A 16897-nucleotide genomic window follows, 5' to 3' on the forward strand; every position below is an offset into this window, starting at 1 on the left:
CACCCTCAGTCACATGATACTTCTGAACAACAAAGTTTCTTTTCTTAACAGCATTAATCTTCCAACACCAAGTAATTCTACTGAAATTTGGGTTGCAAAAACACCAGATAAGAATTTGGTAAGTCAAAAGGCAAACGTTTCTTAAAAGTCAGTTGACTATCATTGCAGTGTGTCCAGCCTGTTGGAGACTTCAAATACGCTGTGTAATGTCCTGATGATGTTGAAGGATCTTCATGAAAGATAATTGCTACAGTTACAAATGTTCTTCTAGAAATAGATATTTGAGAAGCCACAACATTTTTAATTGAAGTTGTCAATTTAGTTCCATCAGCTCTGCATCGTTGGAACATTAAAATTATATACTGTCCATATCTATGGATAAATAATGTTGATAACATTTCTGAGTTACATTGAGAGCAGACCATGTTTTGATGCGCATCTTTAACCAGTTTATTAAAGGACAATGCTTTACAGTCTTGTAATGTAAAATATATAAATCTTTCTGTGTGTATGTCAGTACTACTTGAAAATGAACAATTGTCACAGTTATGTTGCCATTTATAAGAAAGGCCAAAAAGACTATCAATATTTACACCTTCATCTTCTAAAACTGTAAGCATATCCTGACAATCTTGCTGAATATTCTGAGAAAACTGATTTAGTCCAGCACATATGTCTAAAACATTTCGTAGTTCTGAAACACTTGCTATTTCACTATTATCACTGCTACATTTTTCAAACACAGAATTTAATGAACAATAAAATGTTTGCTCCCGATTTTCTACAATCTGTTGCTGTAAAGTTTTAAGAAAAAAAACAACATTAACCACTACATTTGAAAAGCAGTTGACACCAGAACTGTTTTCAAATTTAAATCCAACAATCTCTTCAATAGTAACCTTTTTCTTTTTGCTACCAATCACAGGTTCATCTTTTTTTTTCGTTTCTCTATTACTTCACTACATTTTTCCTCATATCTGCTTTTTCGACCTACCACACACTTTTCAATTAAAGGATATTGAGGTAACCTTGGAGCATATTCTCTTCTTAACCTATTATACTCCTTCACACAATTTAGATCTGCACTAATCTTTGTCTCATCAAAATCAATTAGATAAAGTCCAGATAAAGTTCTAACTCGAGATAAAGCAACATAGGCCATACCCTCTTTGAACACAGTGCTTCCAATATTTACCAAAGCACTATCTACACTTAAACCTTGAGATTTGTGAATAGTCACTGCATATGCCAAACAAATAGGAAATTGTTTCCGACGGACATATAAGTCTTTCACAAGCAAAAATCGAGTTGAACAACGACTGAATTGTTGAACTTCCTCAATTCCATCAAATTTGATTCATAAAAATTCAATCTCATCTCTATTTGGGTAATTCACAAAACCAACAACATTACCCATTGCTCCATTCACCAAACTTCTTTCCACATGTAAGTTCCTTCGTAAAATAATCTGACAATTTAAACATACATACAGATTCTTTTCTAAGCCAGCAGTTTTAGATATAGATTTCTGTAGAGAATCCAATTTTAACTTCAACCTTTCTGACAAAACAATAGTACTTCCTTCATGCTCTATTCTATCTCTAGCTTCCAGTTTCTTAATTTCTTGATTTTCTAACTTCAACATTTTTTCATTGAACATTGAATATTCTTGTAGAGTTGGAATCAAGCATATAACTGACTTATCGTCTGCCTCTTTAGTATATATTTTCTCAGCCACATTATTTTCATTGGGAAACAAATTGGAAAGTAATCGTGTTTGTAAAGTTTCTTTTGCATGTTCACTTAGTTTTCCAATTCTTATATCTTGACGAATATTTCCATTTTTAGTATTCTTTGCCTGTCGTATATTTTGAATGAGTTTAGTATATTTGAAATGTGACCATATATTAACATTTCCAATACTGTCCAGGCCCTTTCTGGTGTCTTCATGTGTAATAGTTTTAAATACAGGTTGTCCTTTTACAGGAGTTAGCTGCAGTAGATCTCCAAAAACTATGACATGTTTGCCTCCAAATAACACATCATTCTCTGTTTTAAGAATCTGTTGCATTCTTAAATGCACAAAGGCAAGCATTAAATTTGATACCATGCTTACCTCATCAGTAATGAGAAGTTTCATTTTTTTAAGGACTCTAGAAACTTCACAACAAGCTTCTCCAGATAGCTTGTGATATTGTAATTTATTTTCATGTTCAACTGGCAGCATCAATAAATGATGTAAAGTAATCCCTTTAATGTTGTGTGCTGCCAATCCAGTTGGAGCAGTAACAACACAAGAGAGTGATGACTGAGTTCTTTGCTGTAGATATGTGGTAATTCCTTTAATTAGAAAACATTTACCAGTTCCAGCTTCTCCACTCACAAATAGTCGTACAGGTTCAAATGACATACATGAGCATTCTTTTTTCTCATGACGAAAACCATGCTCAATCTGCTCTGACACTTCATCATATATCTGTTTTTGCTCAAGATTAAGTTGCTTTTACAAATTCTTCTAAGTTTATTACATCCTCTTGAGCTTGCTCCATTGCTCTTTCCACCTCATCCATGGCATTGGCTGCTTCATTTTGGATAATTGGTTGTCCCAGTGGATCTTGACTCAACGAAGTAGAACTTTGACTATCTTGAGAACTGTCTCTAGAAATCTCCGCTGCAATTGTTGCTTCTTGCTCTATTTCGTCGTTCAACATTTGGAGATAATTACTAAAAACAGGACATTCTATACTAGATGCGTTGAATGAATCTTCATAACTATCAAACTCACCAAGTAGTTCCTCTTCTGTACGCCATGGTTTAAAGAGTTGCAAAAGAGCTAAATAGTAAAATTCTCTTTTGTCAGGAGTTTCGCAACTCAGTTTTCGGTGATTAATCAAATGTCCTTCTCTTTGTTTCACCAGACATCCTTCATGTCCAATCACAGCGTATACACCTTTATGGATATTCTCCGTAATATTCCTTTTAAAAGTGTAATTTTGTAGTATTTCATACAGAGAAATGTTTTCAAGCAGATTACTTCTATTTGGTTAGTATGTATCCAACATGTTTGTCTTCAGAATGTCTGTACTGTTTGGTTCTTTCTCTGCCAAATATAAAATTTCTTGAACAGGTTTCAAAACTCGGTTTCGTGTTCCTGCAAGACCTAAACTCACCCACAGGATAGTTCTAGATTTTGCATAAAGACTTGCTGATGATAATCGATCACAACATTCATATGCTCCAATTTCTCGATGAGATAACATCTTCAAACTGTAGGTATACAATTTCTTACTTAGGCTCTTTTCATGAGAAATGTCTTCCCACATATCCGTTAGTTCCGTCTTTTCAGATTTGGTGATGTAAGACGTTACATATCGAGCCACAGCAATAGAGTTGTCTGCAACATATTGAATATCCATGTTAGCATTCCACATGGACAAAATGACTGGGTTATAGTCATTTATGTATTTAGACTCTTCACTTCTTCTTAAATTGTAGCTATTTTTGGGTGATCTTCTTGTGATATTATGTCGCAAAGATGACATAAAATTGTTGACTCTTCCTTTTGAAAGTACCGGTCGTGGAAATCCAAAACGACATTTGGTATAGAATTTATCCTTTGATTTGAATTTTCGTGGACAATATTTTCCACAACGATGGCTTTGAAATTGTAACACTTTTCCTCTTAAGTCCTTATCAGTTGTACTTTTAGGTATCTCACATGTTGCATATTCTTCAATGAAAGACAGTACAGTGTCATCTGAGTCTGTTCCAAATTTGGGAGCATCCTTGATCCATAATAGCATATGAATATGAGGAGCACTTCTCGCTTGATACTCTTTTCTCCCAAAAAAATCCAGAACTTCGCCAAGAGGAGGATTTTTTTTGTTTGTAATAAAAGACATCGTAGCTTCTAATCTATGATTAAAATATCTGCAAACATTAACCGGATCCAAAGAACACAGTTCTCCAGGTGTCTTGTACTCTATATTTTCTATATTTGCATTCGCCTCCCGAAGAAATTCAAGTAAATCTTCCCAAGCATACTCAGCACAGCTTAGAGTTAAAAACCATGTAGGTGCTTCTAAGTTTCTTAGCATGCATTTCAAATCTCCATGACGACGGTACCAATACTCATTAGTACCACGCTGACATGACATTAGATTAATTAGGTGAGAATCCAAAACAGTGTCTTTTTGTTGCACTTTATCCATAAATTCCTTTGCTGAAACATTTTGCAGATGCACTCCACTTTTTAGGATATGGTTTACTGCATAAGAATGTCCAGATAAGTCACTCTCAAACAGAATATGAAACAAATATGGAATACATATATGAAATCTCAGATCTTCTGCATATAATCTTGTTGTCTGGTATTCAGATGCAGGAATCTGCATAGGTTGGTCATCATATCATGCACCTTGACCTGTTGGAAATAACTGTGGAAAACAACGAGCTCCCAAGCTTTCTTCCCATACACTAATAGGACTTCCTTTTGCTTTTTTCATCTGAAATAATTCAATAGCATTCCCCATTGCTTCTTTGGAATGCAGTGGATGAACACTGTAATGTTCATAAATTTCTTCACTTCTGGACAGATCCACTTTATCAATTTGTCCAATAAACAAATCATTATCATCTTCTTCACTTATTGCCTCTTCTTCTACGTATACATTTTTATAGTATTTATTGTTTTTGACTAAATACAAAGTTGCCTTTTTGACTTTTCTAACATCCACTAAATCTTGCCAGACTTTCTTACTCTTTGTAGGTACACCATTAACTAGAATAACTAGAGGTTCCTCTTCTACATTTTCAACACCAATTGTCTCCATATTTTTTTTTTAAATCAAGTGTCAAATATACAACTGTACCCTTTAATCCTCTTTGTAAATCTGAAGGATTTAATTTCCCTGTCTTAGGCTCCATACAAACAATAGCCTGAAATGGATGTACACATTGAATCAGAATAGTCTCATAGGTATTTAAATCCTTCAGTTCAGATGGAATATTTATCAACTCAAGATTATTATGTACAGCTCTAGCAGGCATTCTATTTTCATTTAATTTATTATAACAATATTTACAAATACGTTGATCAGAACCCAAATAAAAACAGTTTTCTACCAACAAATAAGTTGCAAAATCTTTCCACTCACTATTATTTTCCTCTTCAGTTTTTAAATATAAATCAACTGACCTAGTTTGATTTTTGTAATGAGTGCGTCGACAACACACAAGGGGAACATTTGTTTTTTCACCTGCAATGACCTTAAACTTTGTTATTTCCTGTTCAAAATTTTCAGTATTAAAATATCCACATTTTCTACCACATTTCCTTCTATTACTGTATCAGTTTCTGCATTGTCTTCTTCTGGACCAAAGTAACTAACCTCAATTTCTGTACAAATCTTCTTAACATCTAATTCACATCCATGCAAAAGAGCACTATTTAACTGTTTAAGTTTAAGTGCTGGACTTTTTGCATAACACAACTTTCTCACTAATTTCCTCATTTTGGTATGATGCACTGCTAACATCCTGAAATGATGAAAAACACTCTGGCATATTTTTTTAGAAAGACAAGCCAGAGAATGCCCTTGCAGACCTGTTTTTTCTCTCACTCTGCAACGGTCTAATTCTTGCAACATTACAATCTTTTTTTTAGACTTTCCTTAGTATACTTACGTAACAAATTGCGAAAGAAATCAATTGAATCCTGTCGTACACTGCAAATACTACTACAATTCCAACTGTATACAGGAACTTTAGGACGTCTCTCTAAAACTTCATCAGCTGTCACCTCTTCTGCATTTCTAAGCACAATTTTCTCTTTTTCAATAGGACAACCATCCTTCACCTCATATGCTCGACCACTGGTGTCAACTGCATGCAACAAATCATTACTTTGAAAGTAACTCTCTTCATTAAAAAATGGCTCAGAACTTCAAGTATGCATCCATTTTCCAGAAAAAACTTTACAAAAATTACTTCTATTTATGTGTCTTTTCCATTTACTCTTAGCTTTTAAAACGTTGATTGCCTTATTCAGTGTATTTATTCCATTAGTTACTAAAATAAATAACTTCTTTTTTGTCTCAAACGCGTGTTCAACAACATCCTCAATATATATTTTTTTCTTATAAAAAGCCGATTTCCTTTTAGAAATGTTTTCCTTTTTTAATAAATTCGAAACTACTCTATTATAAAACCTGCGCTTCCTGAATTCCGCAAACTGATTAGTAAGTCTTTTACTGTACACATTTTCCTCAATGCAGAGTTGAGAAACATTTTTCTTTTTTCTCTGATTTTTCCTTGTAGATACTGACAACTGTTTTTCCTTTTCAACATTATCCAAAACAAATTTCCTTTGAGGTAGCTTCTTTATAAAATCCTTGCTTGTCTTACCAGGAGCACACTTGTTTTTATCCGTCATTTGTTGACTACGTAATTCTTCTAATTCTTTTCTCTTGGAATGGTATGTCCGTTTATAGTGCTTTCTTTTTTCATTTTTGGTCAGCATATTGATTTTTCTTTGTGATCAAAATAACAATCTGTTATAAAAAAAGAAATAACAATTTTATAGACCTCTACTAACATATAACATAGAAATTATAACCACTGGTTTACTTTATAAGTAAAATAAAGACAAAGCAACAGTCTCTGAACAGAGTAGGAAATCATGTAGTAAATTCTGTTTCTGGCTTTATGACAGTCCATAGCTGTGTCAACATTATAGACGTGTTTGCTGATTATAATTTTTCAGGCTTAAGAACAGTACACTGATTTTCAGGTGCTGTAGGTGATCATAGTGCAATCAATATTTCTGACTATAATCTCTAATACACTTCATCAAAACATTTATTCTCATTTTCATTAAGCAGATCAACGATCAATAGTACAAGAAGACTGACTCCAAAATTTTTTTTTATAAATAATAAATGTATTCATTTACAAATTCATATTCTAATAACACTTGCAACATAATTTCATCAGGTACTTCATCTCCTTCATAATCAAAATTCTCATCTTCCAAATTCTCATCTTCCCCTTCCAAATCTTCAACCATTTCTAAATAAGCACTGTCCAAAGTCTCATCCATGAAATTCTCATTTCCACTTTCAGTTTCCTCTTCAAAAACTCCATCAATCAGTTCCTCTATTAAATCATTTGTGATTTCAAAGTGCAAATCAACGTTCTCTGGATGGTTTTCCATTTTAGCAAATAGATTTTGTTGCTGGTCCTTCCAAAAAAATATAAAGACTAAATTATATCTTTTTCATGAATAGATAACTAAAAACTACCTTTACTAATTTTTTAAGTACATACATTACTATACTTTGAAACACATATGGCTGAGATACCCGCCACCCCCTCTCAACACAATCCCCAAGGATGGGAAACCGGAAACAGTTCTGAACTTTTGGAAGACGGGAGGGAGTGACCCTCCCGGCCGTATTTATTAAAATATGAAACAAAATTAAAACATTAAAATAACAGTTTCATATTATGTACAATTTCATTACCACATTGCGATGTTTGGCTAACCTTAACATATTCTCTAATACAAAGGTTCTCCTAGCCGAACTAACATCCTACAAAATATTAACTTGCAATTTGAAATTGTACATCCTAACGTTTAAGGGCCAACGGCAAGGTCGTAACCGGTGTCAAGATCCCTAAACCATAAATATCCCCCTCACTTGTGAGGGGCGACTGCACAGAGGTGTACCTCAAGTGCAACTACCAATTTCCCTTGACTTGACGGGGGCCCCAATAAACTCGACGCCACTTAAAGGTCGTCCGAGGACTCGTGTGAGGTATCTAGAAAGTAGCGTAGACCCCTCCCCAAACCCCACACAACTTACCACATCTGCCGTCGCAGATGTCCTGGCCCCGGGAAATTCCCCAGGAGAGGGCTGTAGCCCCTCCTACCCAGGAAGGGGCCTTGACCGCCTTTCCTTTCCTTTCGGCGGCCCATCCTTAGAAGGGACCGCCTCCCCGTTGAGGGGCCAATGGCCACCTCCCTCGAGCGCTCCCATCCGTAATGGGTGACGCCCACTCATAGGGATCTTCCAATTAGTGCTCACCGATCATGACCTTACCGCCCGACCAAAATAAATACGACAATTCTAAACTAAATGACTAAATTACCTAAAAGACAGTAACAAAAACCACTTTATTAGAGCATGCTTACTAGAGCAGGATTACTTTATTCACAAAACATACCACAAATCGACCATTCTTTATTGCATATTCAAAGTTATCATGACAGTAATCCCAACCTACAAACAAAATTAAAGTTACCACATCAAAACTTTATTCAAAACCACTTGCTGTCCTCAGGGGATGGTGGGTGGGTCAAAATTGGCTCTTCGTTCCGTCTCGAGCTCACGTGCAGCGAGGAGGTGCAGCTTCAGAGCACAGGAACAAGAGGATGCTTTCTTGGCTTGTTGCTCCTTTTATCCGTCTTCAGGGCGGGCGTAAACCCGCCCCGGCCTGCCCCAAGGGCGTGGCCGGCCGCGTCAGTGTCTAGGCCAGCCCATTCCAGGGCGGGAAAAAGGCGCGCCCCGGCTACGCCGCTTCGGGCATACCAGCCGAGGCTCGCCTCCCGCCCAAGATGGCTTCCCGGGGGGATCGTGGTACTCCACCATACGTTCGGGGGGACCGAATGGTCGCCCCTTTCCATATGGCTGAGATACCCGCCACCCCCTCTCAACACAATCCCAAAGGATGGGAAACCGGAAACAGTTCTGAACTTTTGGAAGACGGGAGGGAGTGACCCTCCCGGCCGTATTTATTAAAATATGAAACAAAATTAAAACATTAAAATAACAGTTTCATATTATGTACAATTTCATTACCACATTGCGATGTTTGGCTAACCTTAACATATTCTCTAATACAAAGGTTCTCCTAGCCGAACTAACATCCTACAAAATATTAACTTGCAATTTGAAATTGTACATCCTAACGTTTAAGGGCCAACGGCAAGGTCGTAACCGGTGTCAAGATCCCTAAACCATAAATATCCCCCTCACTTGTGAGGGGCGACTGCACAGAGGTGTACCTCAAGTGCAACTACCAATTTCCCTTGACTTGACGGGGGCCCCAATAAACTCGACGCCACTTAAAGGTCGTCCGAGGACTCGTGTGAGGTATCTAGAAGGTAGCGTAGACCCCTCCCCAAACCCCACACAACTTACCACATCTGCCGTCGCAGATGTCCTGGCCCCGGGAAATTCCCCAGGAGAGGGCTGTAGCCCCTCCTACCCAGGAAGGGGCCTTGACCGCCTTTCCTTTCCTTTCGGCGGCCCATCCTTAGAAGGGACCGCCTCCCCGTTGAGGGGCCAATGGCCACCTCCCTCGAGCGCTCCCATCCGTAATGGGTGACGCCCACTCATAGGGATCTTCCAATTAGTGCTCACCGATCATGACCTTACCGCCACAGGCCGGATAGTTGACCGGCTATCCGGACCCCCCACAAAACTCCTACCTAAAGGTCATGTCCCAAAGTCTTTAGCCAAGCCATCAAGTCTCCTATGAGTAACTCGTTCCCTACCCGGGACAAGTGAACACCATCCCCCAAATACATACTGTCACCAGTAATACAACCATGCGAAATCGAATGCAGTGTATTGGAACGGAACAATCTACTCACTTTGTTATTGATTTTTCTTACTGAATGATTCAGAGCAGAAACAGAAATAGCCCCCCGCCATACTTTTCGTGGGATCATATGGGACCATGCAATCGTGCACCCTGGAACTCTCCTCGCCAACCAACTTACAGTGGAAAGCATCGCCTCAAGAAGAAGTCGTCTACCAGTGGTGACCAAATCATTGCCCCCAAGATGTACTATGACTATAGACGGCGGTGACCTCGTCCGCCCTAGCAAACCCTCGAAAAATGATTGAAACTGGTCAATACAGAGTCCGCCCCTTCCGTAGAAGGACACCCTGTACCCGTATTCCCCAGCCACGTGAATCATGTCACCTGCCTTGAATACGTCCGCGGCACGCCTCACGTATGAGTGGCCCACGACCCACACCTCCTCTTTCACAGCCGGTGATGTCTGACCGCTGGCCCGGTGTTGGGTCGACTGCATACTGCGCAACTGAAACCAAACAAAAACAAGAAGCGTGAGTACATCATTACAGCTTCACAACATGTGCAACCGCACATACCTTTTATAACAGTTGGAGGACCAACGCCCCACACGTTTAACTTGTTCGACATTCAGACCCCTGGCTGTAGCCTCTGTAGCAGCCCCTATCCGAAAGGAATGGATCTTCAGCTTATCAGACGAGTATGCGCGGGACGCCATCTAATCCTGCCTTAAATTCTTCCCCCTCCGCACTCCTTCCAGTTAGCGCCAGGATGCTTCTTTCGAAGCGACAGCCGCGCTTTATAAATACCGATTCCAATTCCAATTCCAACTCGCCCGGGTTCAAGCCCGCAGCGGCAATCGACATCGCAAGCACCCGCTGAAACTGAAACCTCGTCAGTGGGGTGGCGTCAGCGTGTCTCAACAAAGTCCCCCCCCACGATGCCACCCTTTGTGCTAAATACTCCTCTACACAACTCACCGGGCACATGGAGGACCCGGGAATCCCTTGTATAATTATGCAGTCACCCATCGCACCCTGATCGGTCTTGGACCTGACGAACGAGACAGTCATTGTCCCCCCTCTGACCTGAACGTGCTCTCGGCACAGTCCCCCCATCACATCCTGCTTGTTCCTTGCCACTAGTTCGCTTACCCGCATAGCCCCATGGAATGCCAGCGTAAAAGCGGCTCGGAATAACACTGTTTCATACCGGGATGAACACATTGCAGGGAGTATGGATAATAACAGGGCCAACCTATCCAAACCTATCGGGCGCCTTTCATCTACTCTGCGACCCTCAAGGCGTTGCCACCCACGTAGCGCTTTTTGCACAACAAAAGACGCAGTCGGGTCCTGGATCCCATGAGCCCTTGCCATGAAGGAAATGGCGGCCCGATGCCTCTGGGCCGTAGCCACTGATTTGCCTGCCTGATGTAAAGACAGCAGAAATTTTACTACTAGCTCTTCCTGGCCCCAAAGCTCTCCCCTAGCAGTCCCCAAAAAGGCCCAATAGGCTCGGAACGCCCCTTCATATGCCTTCCTTGTCCGGGGTGCTAAACTCTCTCCCACGAGGTTCTGTATTTCGGGGCACCGAGAGACCAGAGAGCTTCGGGAAAGGGTGCCGCCACCGGGTCCGCTGTGGGCAGAAAACCCCAGAAGGCCTGCATACGAAAATGAGAAAGCGCATCAGCCGCTTGATTCATTACCCCCGGCACATGTCTTGCCCTAAATAACACGTTTAATTGCAAACACAATAACACAATTTCCTTGAGCAATCTCAGCATCCATTTGCATCGTGCTGCCTGGCTATTGATACACTCAACCACGGTCATGTTATCGGACCAAAACACCACAGAGTGATCTCTGAATCCCTCAGGCCAAGTTTTCAGGGCCACCAGAATGGGAAAAAGTTCAAGAAAGGCAATGTTACTGGTCAGCCCACACTCATGCCACCATAACGGCCATTTTTGAGCCGACCATTGTGTGCCGAATATGGCACCAAAACCAATGCTCCCAGCCGAATCTGTCCACAGCCCCAGCTCTTCGGAGGACAACGCCGGTTTATTCCAGACAATTCGACCATTGAAGACCGCCAGAAATGCCAACCAAATGCGCATGTCCTGGCGAACCTCAGCCGAGAGCCTCGTGCGATGATGACCCTCCTTCAGGCCGACCATGGCTTGAGCGATCGAGCGGGAGAAGGGGCGGGCCATCGGTATTACTCTTAGGGCAAAATTCAACTGTCCCACCAATTGTTGTAATTGATGTAGCTTAACCTTAGACTCACTTATACACGTTTGCAGGCATGCCCTGAATCTTAACACTTTGTCTTCTGGTAAACGAAAACAACCTTCTTCAGAGTCGAGCTCGATCCCCAGAAACTCGAGGCAAGTCGAGGGACCCACAGTCTTACCTGGTGCCAATGGCACGCCAAACTGCTTCATCAAGACACAAAATTCAGTCAAAGCCTGTCCACATGCCGGATCCCCGGCTGCCCCCAGAAACCAAAAGTCATCGAGATAATGCATAACATGTTGAAACCCCGTCTTCTTTGTGAAGACCCATTGCAGGAAACAACTGAACTTTTCAAAATAGGCACAAGATATAGAGCACCCCATCGGCATACACCGATCCATGTAATAGTGACCCTGAAACATGAAACCAAGGAGACGCTGGTCGTCTGGATGTACCGGGAGCAACCGGAACGCTGACTCGATATCAGATTTTGCCATCAGCGCACCGGGCCCCAGGCGATTCAATATGGCTACGGCCTCATCGAAGGATGCGTACCGCACCGAACACACTTCCGGGTCTATCGCATCGTTTACGGAAAGACCACGTGGGGCTGATAGATTATGTATCAGCCGAAACTCACCCGGGTCCTTCTTGGGGACCACCCCTAAAGGGGAACAAACAAAGTTAGCAACTGGTGGCACATTAAATGGACCGGCGACTCGACCTCGAGTAACCTCTTTCCCGATCTTCTCCTGTACTACGGACGTATGTTGCAAGACCGATATTTGGTTTTTACATTTCGCTATACCCTGAAACTCCCCCACTGGAATGCGGAAACCATATGAAAACCCATTCCGCAACACCCCAGCGGAAGCGTGATCCGGGTATTCGCTGAGCCAGGGAATCATTGCCATGGTATCAATCGGAGTCGGTAAAGGCGCCCCTCGGACTATATCAGACCTGTTTGGCGCCTCCTCTACCCCCGTTATCACCCGTTTTGGCTCTGCACATGGACTCAGGATGGGATGCTTGCCCACACCCACCACATTCGTGCCTAAATTTGCAAGACCCCTGGGGCCTCGTACATTTACCCCTGTTAAAGTTCCAACAAATCCCCCTTTTACCTGCGTTGCCGATCGGCCTCGAGTGGTTGTCGTAACTCGTACCTGATCGAAAGGGCGTCCCAGCATATTGGCGGGAGGATTCACCCACGCTACTCCCTACCAATGGCAACTTCAACATACCAGTATCTTCCATTTTGGACCAAGACACAGAATCATAACAATCCCAAGTTAAGTTTTTATCATGTTCTTTCACTTTTCTGAAAATATTATCGTAACAGAACCATTGATTGCCCTTGTGTGATACAGAATACCCCATGATCCGTGACTGATAAATCGGCAATTCGGACAGCAATTCGGGCCTACGTTCACCCATGATGGATGTAAAAATCCCCCATGCTCTACCCCAAGTGCCAATGTTTTCATTTACCTTAAAGGCGGCCATCTTTGCGCGCCAAACACTCGGATGCATGAGCTCCTTCTGGCTCTTAACATGCTCCATCTCATAATGATCGGTAAGCAACGAGAAGATGTTTATATACTCATCTGCCCATATCTTCTCTTTATTAGCCAAAGGGACATGTTGACCCAACTTTTCCCTTCGTGAGGGTGCAGACTCATCCCTTGCAATCGGCAATGGCCGCTTACCTGAACCGGAAGCTGTATCTGCGACTGGACCTGTTCCAGGTGGCTTCTCTACTGCCGCAGCCGCTTCCCTTGTTTCACGCAGTTGTTTCATCAATACCTGCGCGTCGTCAGCCGTGGCGCCCTTGCTTCCTTTACCCAACCACGCTGCTAATTGTGCTGCCAGTTCGGGCGGCATATCCTCCCCGGACACAGGGGTGACCACCACGGGAATCGGATTCCCCTCTTCCGGCGCCGGAGTTGGTTTTTCGAGTGGGGTACAGGGAACCGGGATGTCTCCCCCAGCTGCTCCCCTTCTGGGCCTCTTGCCTTTTCCTCCCGGAGCTGCTCCTGCCAAAGGACGTTTCGGTGCCCCTTCCTCGTCTTTATCCGCCATTCGCCTCTTTAGGTCGGTCACCTCTTTCATAAGAACACGCAGCATCTGTTCGGTAGTCATTCGCTTTCCCGCTTTCTTGGGCATTCTCCAACCGAGTATCTGCAAAACAAACAAGAAAGATTACAACGCTCAAAATTGGCTCTTCGTTCCGTCTCGAGCTCACGTGCAGCGAGGAGGTGCAGCTTCAGAGCACAGGAACAAGAGGATGCTTTCTTGGCTTGTTGCTCCTTTTATCCGTCTTCAGGGCGGGCGTAAACCCGCCCCGGCCTGCCCCAAGGGCGTGGCCGGCCGCGTCAGTGTCTAGGCCAGCCCATTCCAGGGCGGGAAAAAGGTGCGCCCCGGCTACGCCGCTTCGGGCATACCAGCCGAGGCTCGCCTCCCGCCCAAGATGGCTTCCCGGGGGGATCGTGGTACTCCACCATACGTTCGGGGGGACCGAATGGTCGCCCCTTTCCATTAACTACATAGATTAAGGTACCCCCTTCCTCTTCTTTGAAAACAGACTCACACTGTGATCCTAGACATTAACACTACCCCTTATAATTTATTTAAATAATTACTGCAGTCAAAAGAGATCTTACTGTGAGATTTGATTATAGGTTTTCTGTACTGTAGAACTGTTGAAAGACTTTATAATTTATTTCTGGGATCGATTTTCTGAGTTTACCACTATAAACTGCTATTCAAACTGTATACAGTCTGAAGGTGGGACTCACAATGTACAAATGAAAATTCACTAAACAGATTACTACTTGCCACAGAGACAGTTACTTTTGCCTTTCAATAGCACACTCAGCATCTAAATTCCACAGCATGTACAAAATGTCATGCTAAGCATGAGCAACCATATCATAATAGACCTCGGCAAATGCATATAAAAGGATGCAGACACAGGGTACAGGCAAAGATATACAGAGATGGTGCCCAACACACCAACAGCCATATCATAATACGCCTCTGCAAATACAGAAGAACGAGTGCAGACAGATGGTACAGCATGAGTTAGAGAGATAATGCAGATTTAGCAAGAATTAATGCGCTCAGACAGTAAACTGTTACAGTCAGAGGATAGATGAAGCAGAACTGCAAAGAAAAGAACACATGGACCAGTCCCATAAAAAGATAGCGCCGAGAGACAGTAAAATAGTATGGCAACATACATAAGTAGTGCAAGCAGATACAGACATGGCACACATAAAAGATAAAATGGTACAACAGAAGAGAAATAGTGCAAACGTTCTGAGAAATGTGGCTTATTATTTTAATCTGCACAAAAATAGATCCCGTTTACAAATTACCAACTCACCTTTATAAATGGTTTTGAACGTTGAAAACGCTATTAATTACACTGCAGATTCTTAGTTTTCAGCAGCAAACACTAAAAAAAACAAAAAAACTCAAATGTTATTACCATATTTCACACATATTTATTACACAACATACAGCCTTTGGGGCAAATAACAAGCCTAACAGACATATTCCCTAAGATTCTCTACCAGTAGATATCCTAAAGCCTAACTAAGTTCAAGAAATGATTTTTAAACACATCAAATAACCAAATTATTCACCCAGATTTATTTAAAATCAAGCTTCACTTACAGTGTGATCTTACACACATGTCCAGGATGTTACATGCAATCTTTATGTTATGTACTGCTAGAGAATCTTACGTAGCATATCTGTCAGGCGTCTTACTAGCCAAAAGAAATCACCATGGATCACCAAGCTCACACTGTGAGTTAAGCTTGCTTTTAAATGATTTTGGGTAAATAATTTGCTTACTAGATTTATATTTAGATTCTGCTAATTATGATGATTTGTTTACTTTCCAACATTTTGACAATCACTACTTGCACAAAACTAATGACAGAGGTGGAGGGAGAGGGAGGGCAGGAAGGAGACGCAGGGCAGGAGGGAGAGGGAGCGCAGGAGAGAGAGAGAGGGCAGGAGGGAGAGGAAGATGCAGAGAGAGAGCAGGAGTGAAAGACACAGATGGAGATGGAGAAAGAGGACAGTAGGCAGAGAGAGGGCAGGAGAGAGAGGGAAGACTACTCGACGGACCTACGACACCGCCACCCTCTACGCACTCAATGCCGGCCGGAACCCTGCCTGCTACCGAGCCACCCCGAGACGCACCCACGGACCCTTCACCTGCCACTCCTGCAAGTTCTCTGGCATCCGGACCTGCACTGCACCCGCCAAGCCGACACCCAGCAGCAACCACCTCAAGTGCATCCTGCTCAACACCTGCTCCGTCCACAGACACGCCGTGGAGCTCTGGAACCTCCTCGACTCGACTGCTCCAGACGTCGCATTTCTCACGGAAACCTGGATGAATGCCTCCTCAGCACCCGACATCGCCATCGCCATCCCGGACGGCTACAAGATCACCCGGAGGGACCGCATCAACCAGACGGGAGGAGGCATCGCCATCGCCCACAAGAACACCATCCGCATCACAACCAACACCGACGACACCCTCACAGCCGCCAAACACCTGCACTTCCAGATCCACACCGACCCAAAGACCACCCTCAGAGGCACCCTCATCTACAGACCGCCGGGACCGTGCACACAATTCAGCGAAGACATCGCCGACTTCATCAGCCCGCACGCCCTCCCCTCCGCCGACTACATCCTCCTCGGGGACCTCAACTTCCACCTGGAGAACAACAACGACCGCAACACCACCACCCTGCTGGACAACCTCTCCAACCTCGGATTCAAGCAGCTGGTGACCACCCCCACCCACTACGCCGGCCACACGATTGACCCCGTCTTCTCCTCCATCAAGGACATCTCCGTCAGCCACGCCACCGGACTCCACTGGACAGACCACAGCTGCGTCCACTTCAGCTTCAAAAGGAACAGGATCCACCACCACCAGCAACAGGCTCCACGCAGAAGCTGGAACAAGATAACAGCCGACCAGCTCGCAGCATCCCTGAGCCAGAACCCTCCCGCCACCTCAG

The sequence above is a fragment of the Lissotriton vulgaris genome, chromosome 7 (genome assembly GCF_964263255.1).
Source record: "Lissotriton vulgaris chromosome 7, aLisVul1.2, whole genome shotgun sequence".
Classification (NCBI taxonomy): Eukaryota; Metazoa; Chordata; class Amphibia; order Caudata; family Salamandridae; genus Lissotriton; species Lissotriton vulgaris.